Source organism: Chamaea fasciata, unplaced genomic scaffold (assembly GCF_029207755.1).
Source record: "Chamaea fasciata isolate MVZ Bird 193981 ecotype frontalis unplaced genomic scaffold, bChaFas1.0.hap1 SCAF_18, whole genome shotgun sequence".
NCBI classification, from domain to species: Eukaryota; Metazoa; Chordata; class Aves; order Passeriformes; family Sylviidae; genus Chamaea; species Chamaea fasciata.
The window spans coordinates 672,559-687,298 of NW_027094103.1; positions in this window are offsets into that span (position 1 = coordinate 672,559).

Genomic DNA, 14,740 nt, shown 5'->3' on the forward strand with positions numbered 1-14,740 from the left:
GGGGCTCTGGGGTCTCCCAGAACACCCCCAGCTCTCCCAGCCTGGCTGCACAGAGAGGAATAAACAGACCTGTCTGGAATTTCTGCACACCACACAGACCTTGGGCCTGCCATGTCAGTCCTGCAACCCCTCCAGGAGAAGAGAAATGTTCCATTCCAACTCCTGTAGGGATCAATGTGTGCAGGCAATCCAGGGGCAAACAGGACCTTGGTGACCTTAAGGATGGAGATCAGACAGGTGAAGGACACGAGGAGCTCACAGGGTGGCAGAGAGAAGAGGAGCTGCTGGGGCCATGGCAGGGTGAGGAGCAGGGTGGGCAGGCCCTGGCACAGGGTGCCCAGAGCAGCTGTGGCTGCCCCTGGATCCCTGGCAGTGTCCAAGGCCAGGCTGGACACTGGGGCTTGGAGCAGCCTGGGACAGTGGGAGGTGTCCCTGCCCTCAGCAGGGGGGGGAACTGGGTGGGCTTTAAGGTCCCTTCCAACCCAACCATTTCATGATTCTGTGATTTTTCTGGCACTCAGCTCTTGATGCCCCTTTCCCTGCACACCCAACCTCCTTCCTCCCTGCCTGGCTGTTCACAAAGCTGGGAAAGGCCTCGTTATGCTTAGAGAAAAAGGGAACCACGTCATTCCCAGCGCCCCATTCAGCTGTCAGGAACTGTGAGCTGCAGGAATTGGGCACTGGGCATTGCAGGACTTGGGGCACTGGGCACTGTGTGCTGCGGGACTCGGGCCCATGAGATGCTCTTCCCTGCTGATTCCGCAGTCCCGACATGTCCCATTGATTGCAGCCCTGCCCCACCACTGCTTGTGATAATTGCACAGGTGCTCCCAGTGCCCGTTTGCTCCCCCAGGAGCAGAGCTCTGCGCTGCCTCGGCGCTCCCAGGAGAGCAGCAGAGCAGCAATGGCAGGAGCAGCCTGCAGCAGGCAGGGCTGGCTGTGTGATGGATGCCCAGGGAAGGCTGAGCTTGTTAGGCAGGGCTCTGGGTGGCCACTCCTACGTGTCCTTCTTTAGCAGGAACTCATAAGGGGCAGCTGCCTTTGCCTGGGGTGAATTAAGGAAAAAAGGTGTGACATTTAAACCTTCTCATGGCACCCTCATGTTCTACTTAGAGCTGCGTTCTTTCAGCAAGGACCGATAAAAATAATGAGCAGGTGACCCTCCTTGCAATTTCTTGACATTTATTTTCAATGTCCTTAACTGCTTCATTCCCCAGAGTGGTGACAGCAGCACCCACCTACTCCAGGCTGGTGTATTTACAAAGATTTTCTTTCGAGGACCAGATATCCCATGGAAACCCTCCAAGAATTGATCTGAATGGGTCAAACACTCCTGGCTTGTGTCACTGCCAACCTGCAGAGCCACTGGGAGATAACTCATGTAGTGAAGCCAGAGCACAGCTGAGGAAAGTTCAGCCTCAGATTCCAGGCTGTGTCTGGATTTCCTCAAACTCCACATTACAAAATAGGGTCTGGAGCCCCAGGAGAGGCTGAGGGAGCTGGGAAAGGGGCTGAGCCTGGAGAAAAGGAGCCTCAGGGGGGACCTTGTGGCTCTGCACAACTCCCTGCCAGGAGGGGACAGCCGGGGGGGTCGGGCTCTGCTCCCAGGGAACAGGGACAGGAGGAGAGGGAACGGCCTCAGGCTGGGCCAGGGGAGGCTCAGGCTGGATATTGGGAGGAATTTCCCCATGGAAAGGGGGCTCTGGCCTCGGCAGGGGCTGCCGAGGGAGGTTTGGAGTCCCCATCCCTGGATGTGTCCAAGGAAGGCTTGGAGGTGGCACTCAGGGCTCTGGGTGGGGACAAGGTGGGGATCAGGAACAGCTTGGACTCAACAGGCTGGGAGGGTCTTTCCAGCCTCAGGGATTCTGGGATCCTGGGAAAATGTCTGTGAGTACTCAACACATCCAGGAAGAAAAGGCCAATTGCCAGAGACATCTGAGAGATTTATTTGGGAAAAAAATCCTTGGCCCCAAAGCCTGGGTTTTCAGCAGCAATTCGATGTAGATTCATAGACTATCACCTTATCGGTGACCAGGCCAGAGAACCCCCAGCTCCATCCTTCTCTTTCTAGGTCCATGATCAACGCCCAACCCAGCCTGACAGCTGCGTGGCCTCCAGACCCCGTCTCTGCTCTTGTGCCATGGCAGTGTCTGACACGAGCCCTCAGCCACGGCCAGTGTCCCACGGTTCTGCCTCTGGTGTCCCTGGGACCTTCCTCTTGTCCTTGAGGAGGTCAGGTATCGGCCAATTTGTTCCACTGACCTCAGCCTGGGTCATCCTCCCCCGACAGCCCACAGCTCCTCTCAGCAGGGTTCATTCCACCTGTGCCTCCACAGCCTGGACTGCACATCAGGTCATGTCCCCACACTCACCCACAGCTGTCCCCGAGCAGGGACAGTCCCAGTCTCTGCTCCCTGGGACAGGGCAGGGCCAGGGCAGGCTCAGGCTGGAGATCAGGAAAGATTCTTCCCCCAGAGGGTGCTGGCACTGCCCAGGCTCCCCAGGGAATGGACACGGCCCCGAGGCTGCCAGAGCTCCAGGAGCCTTTGGACAGTGCTGCCAGGTTTTTCTGTTTGTCCTGTGAAAGCCCAGGTAACCTGAGAGTTCAGAAATTCTTTTTTAAAGAAGTCCTCAACTTTGATTAAAATTTTTTGGCTAAAAATAATCAGATTTTTTTCAGAGATTTTCCCAAGTGTCCTTGAATTTTACAGACTTTTTTCTTCTGACCTCTTTCCCTCCTTCTTCCCCTGCTCCTGAGCCCTGCTAAAGATAAACCCACTTCCCAGTAGCCACAAATTTCCACAAATTTAACTCCAAGCTGTTTGAACTATTTGTAGGACTCCTGTTGACTCTGCTGATGGCAGCAGCCAGGGGCCCTGAGCAGGAAATGAGCAGCCTGTGAGCACCACGCACCAGCTGGGGAGCAGCTTCTGTGGGAGCCTGGGGAGGTCCTGAGTCCATCTGGGATGCCAAGGCCAGACCGTAAAAGCTTCCTGCTTGGAGCCCATCCTGGCTGCTGCACAGCCCCCCCCTTGCCAGGGAACTCCTTGCTCCTTCTTTTGCATCCCAGCAGCCCCCAAGGGCAGGAGATAGGGACTGGGCCGGTGTTTGCAAATTTGCTTCAATTGATATTGGGTTAATTAGCTCGAAACACAAAACATTGGGGGTTTTTTTCTGTGTTTTTGTGGATTTTCAGTGGGTTCCCAGTGGCACAGTTTGCCCACGACTCTGTGAACTCCTGGGGGGCACTTGGGGTGGTGCAATCAGTGCTCTCCTCCCCTGGATTGCCCAGTGACCACCCCATGACAGCCCCAGCTCAACTCAGTGCCAGGGAAAACCCTCCCAGCGCTCGCAGCACCAGGACTGGGGTTTGAGTCCCCCAGGAGAGCAGCAGAGGTCACACCCCACAGCTTCTGGTGCCCACTCCAGACTGACCACTGCCCCCAGCCCTGTCAGGTGTCCCCTGGGCTGCCCAGGCCCGTCCTGCCCACGTCTGACAAACAACGCTGCTGGTCACTCCAGTGTTCCCTGGCTCTGACTCTTCCTGCAGCTCCCTGCTGCTGTCCAAGGGCCCAAAGCCAGGGCTCTGTGTCCCTTGTCCCCTGCCTTTAGGCCATCGGATGGTCAGGTCTCCAGGGTTTCAACACTTGCTCTCCACACCAACCTACCCTGAAAGTTTTAGGTAAGCTGCAGGTGACATCCCTTGGCTCCAGTGCCTGGAACTGCTCCCAGCCCACCCTGTTCCTGCTGTGTGCCCCGAGTGACCTCCCGTGGGCTGATCCCTCCTCTCCTCCTGCTCAGGATGTCCCAGCTGGTCAGATTCAGGGTGCAGGGTGGGGTGGCAGGGCAGGGCTGAGACCTGACAAAGTGGGAGAGCCCAGCAGGGAAAAGCAGGATGCTTTCCCAGCCGGGAATCCAGGCTCATGAGGTGTCCCTGAGGGGCAGAATGGAAAATCCATGTATCTGATCCATTACTGGTGGAAGTAATAGCAGCAGGTATTGTTGTAACACATTTCTACATCCAGGTGTGGCCTTCAGTCAGTGCGGGGAGCAGAGACCCTCCCCTGCTGGGAGCTGTGGGAATGGGAGCCCTCTGATGGGAGAAGGGTTATGAGGCCCTGGCGCAGAGCAGCTGTGGCTGCCCCTGGATCCCTGGAAGCATCCAGGGCCAGGTTGGACATTGGGGCTTGGAGCAGCCTGGGACAGTGGAAGGTGTCCCTGCCCATGGCAGGGGGTGGCACTGGATGGGCTTTAAGGTCCTTTCCTATATAAAATTTCTGTGATTCGGTAAAGTTAAAAAGCCCACACACCTGTAGAGCCCAGAGCAGTTTCTCACCTCCCTGCACTCCACTACACCAAGGGAACTGCTCTGCCATGGAAAGATCATCGGCTGTTGCAGATAAATTAAGTCCCATAATCCCTTAAATGTCTCCAGGCTTTATCTCGAGATGGCATCTTGTAAATTTGTGCTGTTTGGATCCTCACTAAGCTGCTCTTGGGCAGTGCCAGGGGTGGGTGATGCTGCAGATGAGAGGCAGATGCCCAGTGTGACAATGGCCAGTTCCTGTGACCCCGGAGGACGTGGCTGTGGCACAGGACAGCCCCCACGCCAGCCCGTGAACAGCACAGAGCCCTGGAACACACTTTGCTTGCCTGCTGTGATGTGTGATTGTGGGTAAGCGCAGAGAGTCTGCAGCCCCAGATTAGATTAAGATTATTTGTAAAGGCTTTTTCTTTACATATGTTTGCCCTTGTGCTGCACAGCTGTGGGCAAAGCCTCTCTGAGCTGCTAATCCCCTGCACAGCTGTGCGGGCTGAGGTGCTGCTCCTGCCAGGCTGGGCAGCCCTGGAGTTCAGAGCTTCCTCCTGCCTGCATTTAAACTCCAGCAGAGCCTTCTGCTGAGCCTCCAGTGTTTCCATGGGTCCCCTCCTGTGCCTTGGACTCCAGGTGTGCCCCAGGTGTCTTGGGGTTCTCCCCCAGAGGGTGCTGGGCACTGCCCAGGCTCCCCAGGGAATGGGCACGGCCCCGAGGCTGCCAGAGCTCCAGGAGCACTCCCTAAAATGCCCAGGGTGGGATTATGGGATGTCTGTGCATGGCCAGGGACTGGGCTGGATGATCCTGGTGGGTCCTTCCAGGGAAGACATTCTGTGATTGTGTGATTCTGTAACCCGACTCCAAAAGGAATTCACAGAATCACAGAATCTCCTGAGCTCAAGGGACCCACAGGGATCATCTAGTCCCACCCCTATCCCTGCACAGACATCCCATAATCCCACCCTGGGCACCCCTGGCAGCGCTGTCCAAAGGCTCCTGGAGCTCTGGTAGCCTCAGGGCCGTGCCCATTCCCTGGTCACTGTGACAGGAATTCTCCTGTGCTGGTTTGCAGAGCTCTGTGACCTTCTGCCCTGGTCTCTGGCACCTCTTCCCCTGAGTTTGCCAGGATTCCTCAGTGATTTATCAGTTCATCAACGGCTGCTTCCAATGAAACATTTGCTGAATGCTTGGGATTGGACTCAGCTTTGGGTGGTCCTGAATTATGCTCTGGTTTAAAGTTCAGGTGAAAGGGGAGTGAATATGACACACAAAATATCAGTGAGGCTCCTTCCCTACATCCATGGAATCATTAACATGGAAAAGGCCTCCAAGATCAAGTCCAACCTTCGATGGAATCCCACCATGGTCACTAAACCATGTCCCCAGTTGCCACTTCTCATTCTTTCCCCATTTCCAGGGATGGGGACTTCACCGCTGTCCTGGCTTTCCCTGGCCGAGTTCCTACGCTCATTTCTCTCTCCAGACCCAGGTGAGAACTCTCCAGAGGAATCACAAGCTCTTGTTAAAACACACAGGTGGCTTTGGCAATTGCTGGCCCAGCTGAGGTGAGCCCTGAGCCTGGGGTCCCTCCTAGGCAGCACAGCCTTGCAGGAAAGGTTTTATACATCCCAGTGATTCTGAGAATGGTCGGCCTGTGAGGGAGGACTAGAAGAGCAAGACATGGAGGACTGTGCCTTGCTGGGAATGGGGTGTCATCTGGAGCCTTGGGGAGCCTCCAGCTTCTGTGTCCTCCCCAGGGGCACTTTGCCAGGTGGGATTTGGGCAGAACAGTGCGGGGATGAGACACCTGCAGTGACAAAAGCTCCCTGTCCCCTGTCCCATCCTGCCTGTCCTCTGCACGGGAAATGCACCTTTAAATAGCTGTGAAGCCCCCTTGACTCTGTGCCCAAAACCACAGGGAAAGAGGCTCCATCTTTCCATCCCTGACAAATCAATACTGTCTGGGCACTGGAGATCCCAGCTAAATGAGGTGCTAATTACTAATTTAATAGTCAGAATAAAACCCTCTCAGGTTGTAAAGAGAAAGGCCACTCCCCCTCAAAGGTGAATACAGCAGTGAGCAGAACGATGGGCTAAAATACAGCCCAAGAGTTAGAGTATCTTAATAGAGTCTTCTCAAAAGGCTGAAGGCACCTCAGCCTTTTCTGTGCTTTAGTTCTTCTGTTTGTGATTTCTTAGATCCAGCAGCTTCCTCTCGAAACCAAAATTTATTACAAGGGGAACACTGATAACAAAGTTCAAGTGCTGCAGTCAAAATCTGTCTCCTTTTCTTGGAAAGCCCTTGCAAAAGAAACCCTCCAACGACAAAATGCATAGAAATAGCGCTAAGAAATGCAGCATTTGGAGCCAGAAAATGAAAGCTAAATGCTGTGGTTGCTCTGCATCTTAATCTGACTGCCCTGGCTAAGGTTTCCTTTTCCATTAGTGCATTATTTAGCAGCTAAAATGTAAGAGAGGATGGGAGCTGACAGGGAGAGCCTGTTCTGGAGCGGTTACAGGCCTGTGCTTCCTCCTGCACCCGCAGAGCTCACTCCAGGCTTGATGGATCACCACGAATGAGAGATCACCTGCGGGTGGATGCAGTGGTTGAATGAGGAACGGGGTGGGAAGGGACAGCCTGGACCCACGGGGGTGTTAGGGCTGTGGAAGGTTTTAGCTGTGGGAAGTACAACCCTTCCAGGGGGTCCCAGCAGGGCGTGTCTGTCCTTCCTGGGGCTGGAACCCCTCCTATAGAAGAATCACAGGATCATGGAATATCCTGAGCTGGAAGGGACCCACAGGATCATCCCAACCCCTGTCCCTGCCCAGACCTCCCACCAATCCCACCCTGGGCATCCCTGGCAGCGCTGTCCAAAGGCTCCTGGAGCTCTGGCAGCCTCGGGGCCGTGCCCATTCCCTGGGGAGCCTGGGCAGTGCCAGCACCCTCTGGGGGAAGAACTTTCCTGATCTCCAGCCTGAGCCTGCCCTGGCCCAGCCCCAGCCCTGCCCTGGGTGCTGTCCCTGCTCACCACAGAGCAGAGCTCAGTGCCTGCCCGTCCTCTTCCCCAGGAAATTCCTCCTGTGGACACCTGAGCTCCTTCCCTCCGTGCTGTGCTGCCCCTGGGGGCTGAGAAACTCTGGAGAACGATCCCAGGACAAGGTTCTTGTCCAACTGGAGAGCAGGGGATGCTGCTCTGGCAGGTCCCATCCGTGCTGGCTTGCCAGCTGCACAGTAGCTTCCAGCCCTCACCGTGACCCTGCAGCTATGGCTGGGGAGGAGAGCTGGAGCTCCTGCCCTTATTGTTTAGTGCCTGGCACATCCCCAGAGCACTGGCATCCCTGCATTAGCTCGATGTGCTGGGAAATGGAGTCCCCAGGGCTGGCATAGGTCTGCCGAGGGGCTCTCTTCACTGGGCTCAGCAGCAGGGCAGGTGACAGCTCCAAGAGCTCTTGCTGTGCCTATTTCTCCCCTGGAAGCTGTTCCTCCCTGTCTTCTGGGCCCTGCCAGGCAGGAGGCACAGCCGCGGTGCAGTGGTGGGTATCGACATGCCCCGCTATTCATGGCCCCATAAAGCTGTTTTATGGTGATATAATAACCCTAAATATGGCACTATTGGCAATAGAGAGTTCGCAGTTTTGAGTGCTCTATCCTCGGTGAAATAAATGCCTCCCAGTCATCAATAGAGGAGCTGGATGGAGTCAAGTAAACAGCAGCTTTTCAATCCCTCTCCCCGCTGTAGCTTCACAAGGTATCAATATATCTATTGGAGTCCTTTGTGAGCAAGACATAAATCTGGGCGTTTGTTTGCCGGGAACAAATGTTTTATTATTAGCAAATTGTAAAGCAGAGGCGAAGCACTCTGCTAACAAGTGCCCGATCTGCAATGCTAATGGCAGCTGGCTGCAGCTCACACTCACGCCCCTCCTGTAAACACCTCCGTGGGAGTGAGCAGCATCTCCCGGTGACTGATAGCCCAGCCTTCCCCTCCCGCTCCTGCTGCCGCTTCAGCTGCCGAAAATAAGCTCTGCAATCGCTTCAGGCCTGGCAGACGGGCACGGGGAAGAGCTGGGCAACGCTCTCCACTCTGAGTGGCAGCGGAGCAGTTTGACATCTTGCCAGAATTCCTGAAAAAGGAAGGGGGAAAATCCATTTTCTTTCCTTTTTTTTCAGGCTGTTGTTATCAGGAGTGAGTGGGGAGCTGTGTTTGCCAGGAGCCGTGAGGCTGGAAGGCTGCCTGTAGGGTGGGGAACACGCTGGGAGATGTTCTGGATACGCTGCAGGGCTCTCCAAAATCCTGAGTGATCAGAGCCCACTGCAGGACCTGCTGCAGCCAGGAGACCTGGACAGGACTGCCAAGGAAACCCCAGGGGACAGTGCACACCATGAGCTGTCAGCAGCTTTGGGAACTTCCCCAGTCCTCAGCTCAGCCTTGGTTCAACAGGAAAACCGCCCCCTGGGTCTTTCCCAGCCCTCGAGAAGGGGAACGGCCCCAGGGCACTGCCACAAGTTCCTGAAACTGGAGGTTGAGGTTACCTCCTGGTTTTCTATTGTCCAGTGCATCACCATCCTGGTCTAAGGGCCAACACAGCCGTGAGCATCAAATATTCCATGCATCCGGTGGAAAGAGTGCTTCTACCATTAGCTGAAGGGCTGGAGGGATGCTCAACCTGACTTAAAGACTTCCCTGTGCTCCTGGAGCCCAACTTTCCTTTCCAGTGAAACACACACACTGCTGCCATCCCAGGGACACTGCACCACGGTGGTTTGCAGAGCTCAGACATTCCCAGCAGCTCCTTGGCAGCACTGCAGAAGGCACCCACCACCCACTCCTGCCAGGGAACAGCAAACACAGCCAGATATTTGCAAGCTCCATTCAGAATGCTTTGAAACAGCTTCTCAAGTCAGTTTTGGTAAAGCTCTCAGTGATCTTCCTCACTCTGAGAATGTTTTATATATTTCAGAGCACTCTGTCACACGCACACAGGAAGGTGCCCTTCAGAGCTGGCTTCTTTCTTGCTTTAGGGTGACATAAGTTGTCCATGTGATTCACAGACCCTCTGGAGCTGGAGGAAGAGCAGCCCCAGACACCAGAAGTCTTTCCACACTCAGGCAGTGGTACAAGAGCTTCCCAGGCTGCAGTTTTCCAGGGCACAGCCCCTCTCCACAAGGCCTTGTTGCAGCAGAGCTGAGCATGGTCCCTGCAACAGCTGTGGGAGATGGAGGAGTTCCCAGGGGCTCCTTCTGCTGCTCTGCTGGGAACTCAGTCACAGGTGGGACCAACCAGGAACACTCACCTGGGCACCTGCTTAGTCCCATTTTCCTGCCCTCTGCCTGTTCTGAGGTAACTGCACATGAGGAGCTGAGGCTGGGTGGGATTGAGCCTCAGCCAGGCTCCTTCTTGGTGTCATGGTCCTCCTTGGCTCCCTGTCCTCAGGACTGCAGCCCAGGGGAAAATGGGAGTGGCAGGAAAGGAAGAGCAGGACTTTGAAAGGTAAGAAAGGCATGGGGGGTTATTAGCCAAAGGGCCAGCTGGGCTCTGGGTCTGGAAAAACCTCAGGAGAAGGGATAAGGAATCCCTGCAGTCCTTGCCATGCCAGCATCCATCTGCAGAGGCTGCCAGCTGTTGTCTCCTCCACACCTGCCTTGTTCCTAAACTCTCCCTGAGCATCACTCCTGATGCAGAGATGGAGCTGGGACATGACCTCAGCACCACGGCCCCATTCCACAGGGAAAAGTCCCTTTCAGCCCTGTCCACCCTCCCCAGGATGCCCAGGGCAGCAGCACATCTTCCACACTGCCTCTGCCTCCAGCCCATCTGCAAACCCCAGAGCTGCAGTGCTCAGCAAAAATGTCAGGCTGGACATCAAGAGGAATTTCCTCCTGGAAAGGGTGCTCAGGCCTTGGCAGCGGCTGCCCAGGGAAGTTTGGAGTCCCCATCCCTGGAGGTGTCCAAGGAAGGCCTGGATGTGGCACTCAGTGCTCTGGGTGGGGACAAGGTGGGGATCAGGAACAGGTTGGAATCAATGACCTTGAAGGGCTTTTCCAGCCTCAGTGATTCTGGGATTCTGTGAATAAAGCCAAGGTTCTCACTTCCAGCAGACTCTGGGCAAAGCCTCCAGCTCTGCAGGAATCTCTCATGGAGAAAAGAAGCCAAAATTGCAGTTCTTGCAGCATGGAAATGCTCAGGGCTGTCTTGCCTGGCACCTGCAGCAGTTTCAGCCTTGTGCTGGCTTTGCCTGATGTTCCCAGAATCTCATGGATCAACACACAGAGCCCGTGACAGCAGCCCTGTGCCCAGCCCTGGCAGTGCTGCCCTTGGAGGGGACAGAGGTGACAGTGGGGCACAAAGTGATGCCCTGTCCTCAGTCTGTCTTCCCAAGCTCACAGCGGGTCCAGTGCAATTCCCTCCTCCCCCATTCCCCATATTCCCGAATTCCCGGCCGGTCCAGTGCAATTCCCGCCTCTCCTGACCCCGAATTCCCGAATTCCCGCATTCCCGAATTCCCGGCCGGTCCAATGCAATTCCTGCCGTGGCCGCACAGATGGCGTCGGGCCCGGCCGTGAGCGCGGCTCAGCAGGGTCGGCTCCGTGCGCACGGACATGAACACCCCAAAATGTTCCCCCCAAAACGCCGTGCTCGGACGGCGCCCATCGCTCGAGGACCTGAGCCATTTCTCTCCGTATCACGCTCGGCGCTGTCGCTCTTAAAATCCCCTTCAGCGCTGCCACCCAGCATCATCCCCTGCTGTAAAATCCCTGTCTGCCTTGAAATCCCCGTCAGGGGGCTGTGGCTGCTGCCTCGGGGCCTGCCTGAGAGAACTGCGGTGCCGCAGCTCTGCTTGGTGCCGTCCCCGCCCCGCTGCCCTCCCGTGTCCCCCGGGGCAGCGGCGCCGGCCCCAGCGCCCTGCCAGGCTCCCCGGTCCCTGCCAGCTCCCCCGAGGGCTGCCCCGCTGCTTCCCTGAAACTTGTCCTGTACTTTACTTTGAATGCAGCAGGGAGTCAGAATTCCGCCCACTGTTCCCTTCTATTCTTGGCCCTCCGCTTCCCTCACCTCCCAACCGAAATCTGTTCTCCTTCTGAAAATGGCTTTGATTTTCTGACGGCGAGAAAGCAGCTCTCCCACGGGGGTTGTGGGGCCGTGGGCTGGCACCCCCAGCTCCGAGCAGCCCGGGCCGGGGGCTGCCCTCGCCCTCCCTGACCCCTCTCTCCAGCCACGCTCAGTGCCCGGGGGCTGCTCTGCCTGGTGGCGGCAGTTCTGCGGCTCCTCCAATCCCCGCTCGCTGCATTTGTCGCCTGCCTTGTGCCAGCCCTGCTAAATTTACGGGATTGTTGCTGGGAATTAGCAGCGTGTCCATGTTTCCCTCCCTTCGTGCCTGCGATTGCTGGGCGAGGCGGAACGCGCTGTCTGTCCCCGTTCCAAGTGTCTCTATCGAATCAACAAGGACAGATTATTCATCTGCTGCGGGAGGCTAATTGCAAGCGGCCAGGAAACAGAGGATTATTTCATTGTGAAGGAATGGGCAGGGCTGGCCCTGCACCGTTTGGCAGCGTGGGTCAAACCCCATCTCACCCCTGAGTGCAGCCCTGGTGCCAGCACCCTCTGATGGCTTTGGGGTCCCACCGGCAGGGACTGCTCAGTGAGGCAGCAGCACAGCCCCGTCAGTCCAAGCAGCACCTGCAGTGCCAGAAACCCCTCCAGCTCACACCCAGGCACATCTGTAACACCTGCACCAGCTCTCTGAGCTCCTGAGCCTGCACTGGGGGCAATCCTCAGGTGCTCTTCAGGGCTTTGAGGTCTCTGGAACACAAAACCCCCCAAACCAGCACCCTTATGCTGTCGATTTTACATCCTTAGCCCAGAGGCGGCACAAACAGCAGCCCCAGGGCAAGCAGGAGCCCCATGGATGTTCCTCCAGCCCAGGAATGTGGAAGGGTTTGCTGGAGTTGCAGTTTGTGTGTCATTCTCACAGCATCCTCCACCACTCCTGGTGGCACCTCAGCTCCACACAGTTGTGACATTCACCCTGCAGGAGCAGCATGGCCTGAGTGTCCTGAGTGTCATCACCTCCTCAGGGACTGGCCAGCACAGCCTAGGAGTGCTGGTCCTGCAGGACATGGCAACGAGGGCATTGGATTCCCAGCGCTTGGTGCTGCTGCCAGGGCTCTGAACCAGCAGCTGCTCTGCAGAGAATCAAGTTTTCAACGAGAGGAGCTGATTTCCATGCACCCTTCCCACAGAGCTGCATTCTGTTTTCCTGCAGCCTTCTGTCTTTTCCTGAAAACCGCTTGCTTTGGGAAGCTATGTGGGCACTTCGCTTTTCCTGGGGACACTCTGCAGGAGCAGTTCTCAGCTGTCACTGCAGGGTCTGCACCGCTCTGTGCAAGGGTGGACGATGGAGGGGCCACCAGGAAGTGGCCTAACCCCAGGAGTTCTTCCAGGCTCAGGCTGCTGCCAAAACCACACCTCCTTCTCACTGCACTCAGTGGTTTTTTGCCAAAATCCTCAATTCCATGACTTTCATTTGCCACTTCCCCAGTGGAATTGGGTGCCCAAATGTTCCCCTGCCCTTTGCCAGCAGAGCAAAGCCATGGCCTTGACAGGGATGTTTCTAAAGCCTTCATTAGGAGCTGGTTGAACAGTGCTGACAGCATTTTCTTGGGCTTATTTCTTAAAGCTGAAATAGTTCTTGTAAAGCCTAGAAAGTTCCAGCACATCCCCTGGAAAACCTCTGTGGCCCAGAGCAGCAATAATGCCCCAGTAATTCAGTGGCTGGTGAGCATGGTTAGCTGGGCTCTAACACCAGCAGTTCCAGAAGGCCAGACCCTGGCATTTGCTGGGATCATGGGAGTTTGGGACAATAATTGCCAAACTGTATCAAAGACAAATCCACCAGATTTCAGCTGTTCGAGTGTTCCTGCACTCCCCTGAATATAGAGCAAGTTTCAGGGTAGAATAAAAGGTTTGAAAAAGTCTGGCTTGCCACAGGTTCTCTCCAGGCAATGTCTGGGGTCAGGCTTAGTCTAAAACCTCCTTGGAGTGTGAGCAATACTTTGGTTCTCCAATCTTCTGCCCAGTTTGGCACTGTCAGCACCGGAGGATTCTGCTGCGAACTTTGCCCTTCCCTGCAGTCCCACGCGTTACATTTTCAGGAAAACACACACTAGAATTGTATTTACTTTACATGTTTACTTTTGTCTAATTCTAACAGTTAATTAATATTCTTTAACTCTAAAGAGGACAGCATTGCCTCACACCTCTCTGTGAAACGCCTCAGTGTGCTCCAGTCCACTTTCCTGCTTTCCATGGTGAGGCTGAAGACTTGGCACTGACTAAAAGGGCTAAAAACTAAAGAGCCAGACTGTGGCACCTGGAGATCCATGGGGCAGAATGACAAAGCTGTTTAAACTTGGCCTGTCCCAGCTGAAGATCCTGCCTAGGAGGACCCAGGAGCAGCTCAAGCCAATCTTCACAGATAACTGAACAAGTAATCACTGCTCTACCCCAGCTTCCCATCTTGCACCTTCCTCCAGCTCCATATGTTTCTCTTTTCCATGTGCAACATTATGCTCTTTAGCCAATTTCTCCAGCACCAAGCCATGCCAAGTGCCCTGGCAGTGCCAGACTCATCAGGGAGCTGTGCAGGGAGTGCCACACTGAGTCCCTCACATCCCTCAAGCACAGCCTGCTCACGGCTCCCCTTGCCTGGGGCCAGGGGAGTTCCTCCTGTTGTGCCCCCAGGGGCTCTTAGGCTGTTCTTGAGGATCTTCTTCCACAGGGCAAATTTCTCATCCTCAGGCTGTTTGGAAGGTTTCAGAGGGTGGCTGGGCACAGTTCCTGGGGCATCACACCATGCCCAGCCCCTCCAGTGCCCTTACCCAGGACTGCCACGCCATGGTGGGCACATCTGTGTGACCCACAGGGCCTGCTCCAGCTTGAAGCTGTGATTTTCCTCCAGCCTGCCCTGCTCCCCTATCCCTGTGTCCTGTCCTTCCCCCATTCCCCATCCCACCTCTGCTTTGGCTCCTGCTCCAGGGTCCTGCTCCTTTTCCTTTGTTGATGGAAGCAGCAAAAGGGGAAGAGTCCAATTTTTGGCCTGGAATACATTTACCTTCAGGGCCCTCGGACAACCCATGGAGCTGGTCCATGTTTGGTGGCAAATCCCCATCAGTGGGGGGAGAAGAGCCGGCCAGGTGTTGATAGGATGCCCTGACCTGTCTCACATTCCTGTGCCTGCCCCAACACAGCTCTGCTCAAGGTTCAGGAGCATCCCCGGAAGTCTCTGCAGGCCCTGGAGATTTTCAAGTTAAGACATGAGTTAGAGGAGTAATCCGAAATGAATAATTTATTTTGGTGAATTTTCCTTCCCTCTGTTTACAGATTGTCTCAGAGCAGATTGCAGCTTTCGCACCTCAATTCATTATTG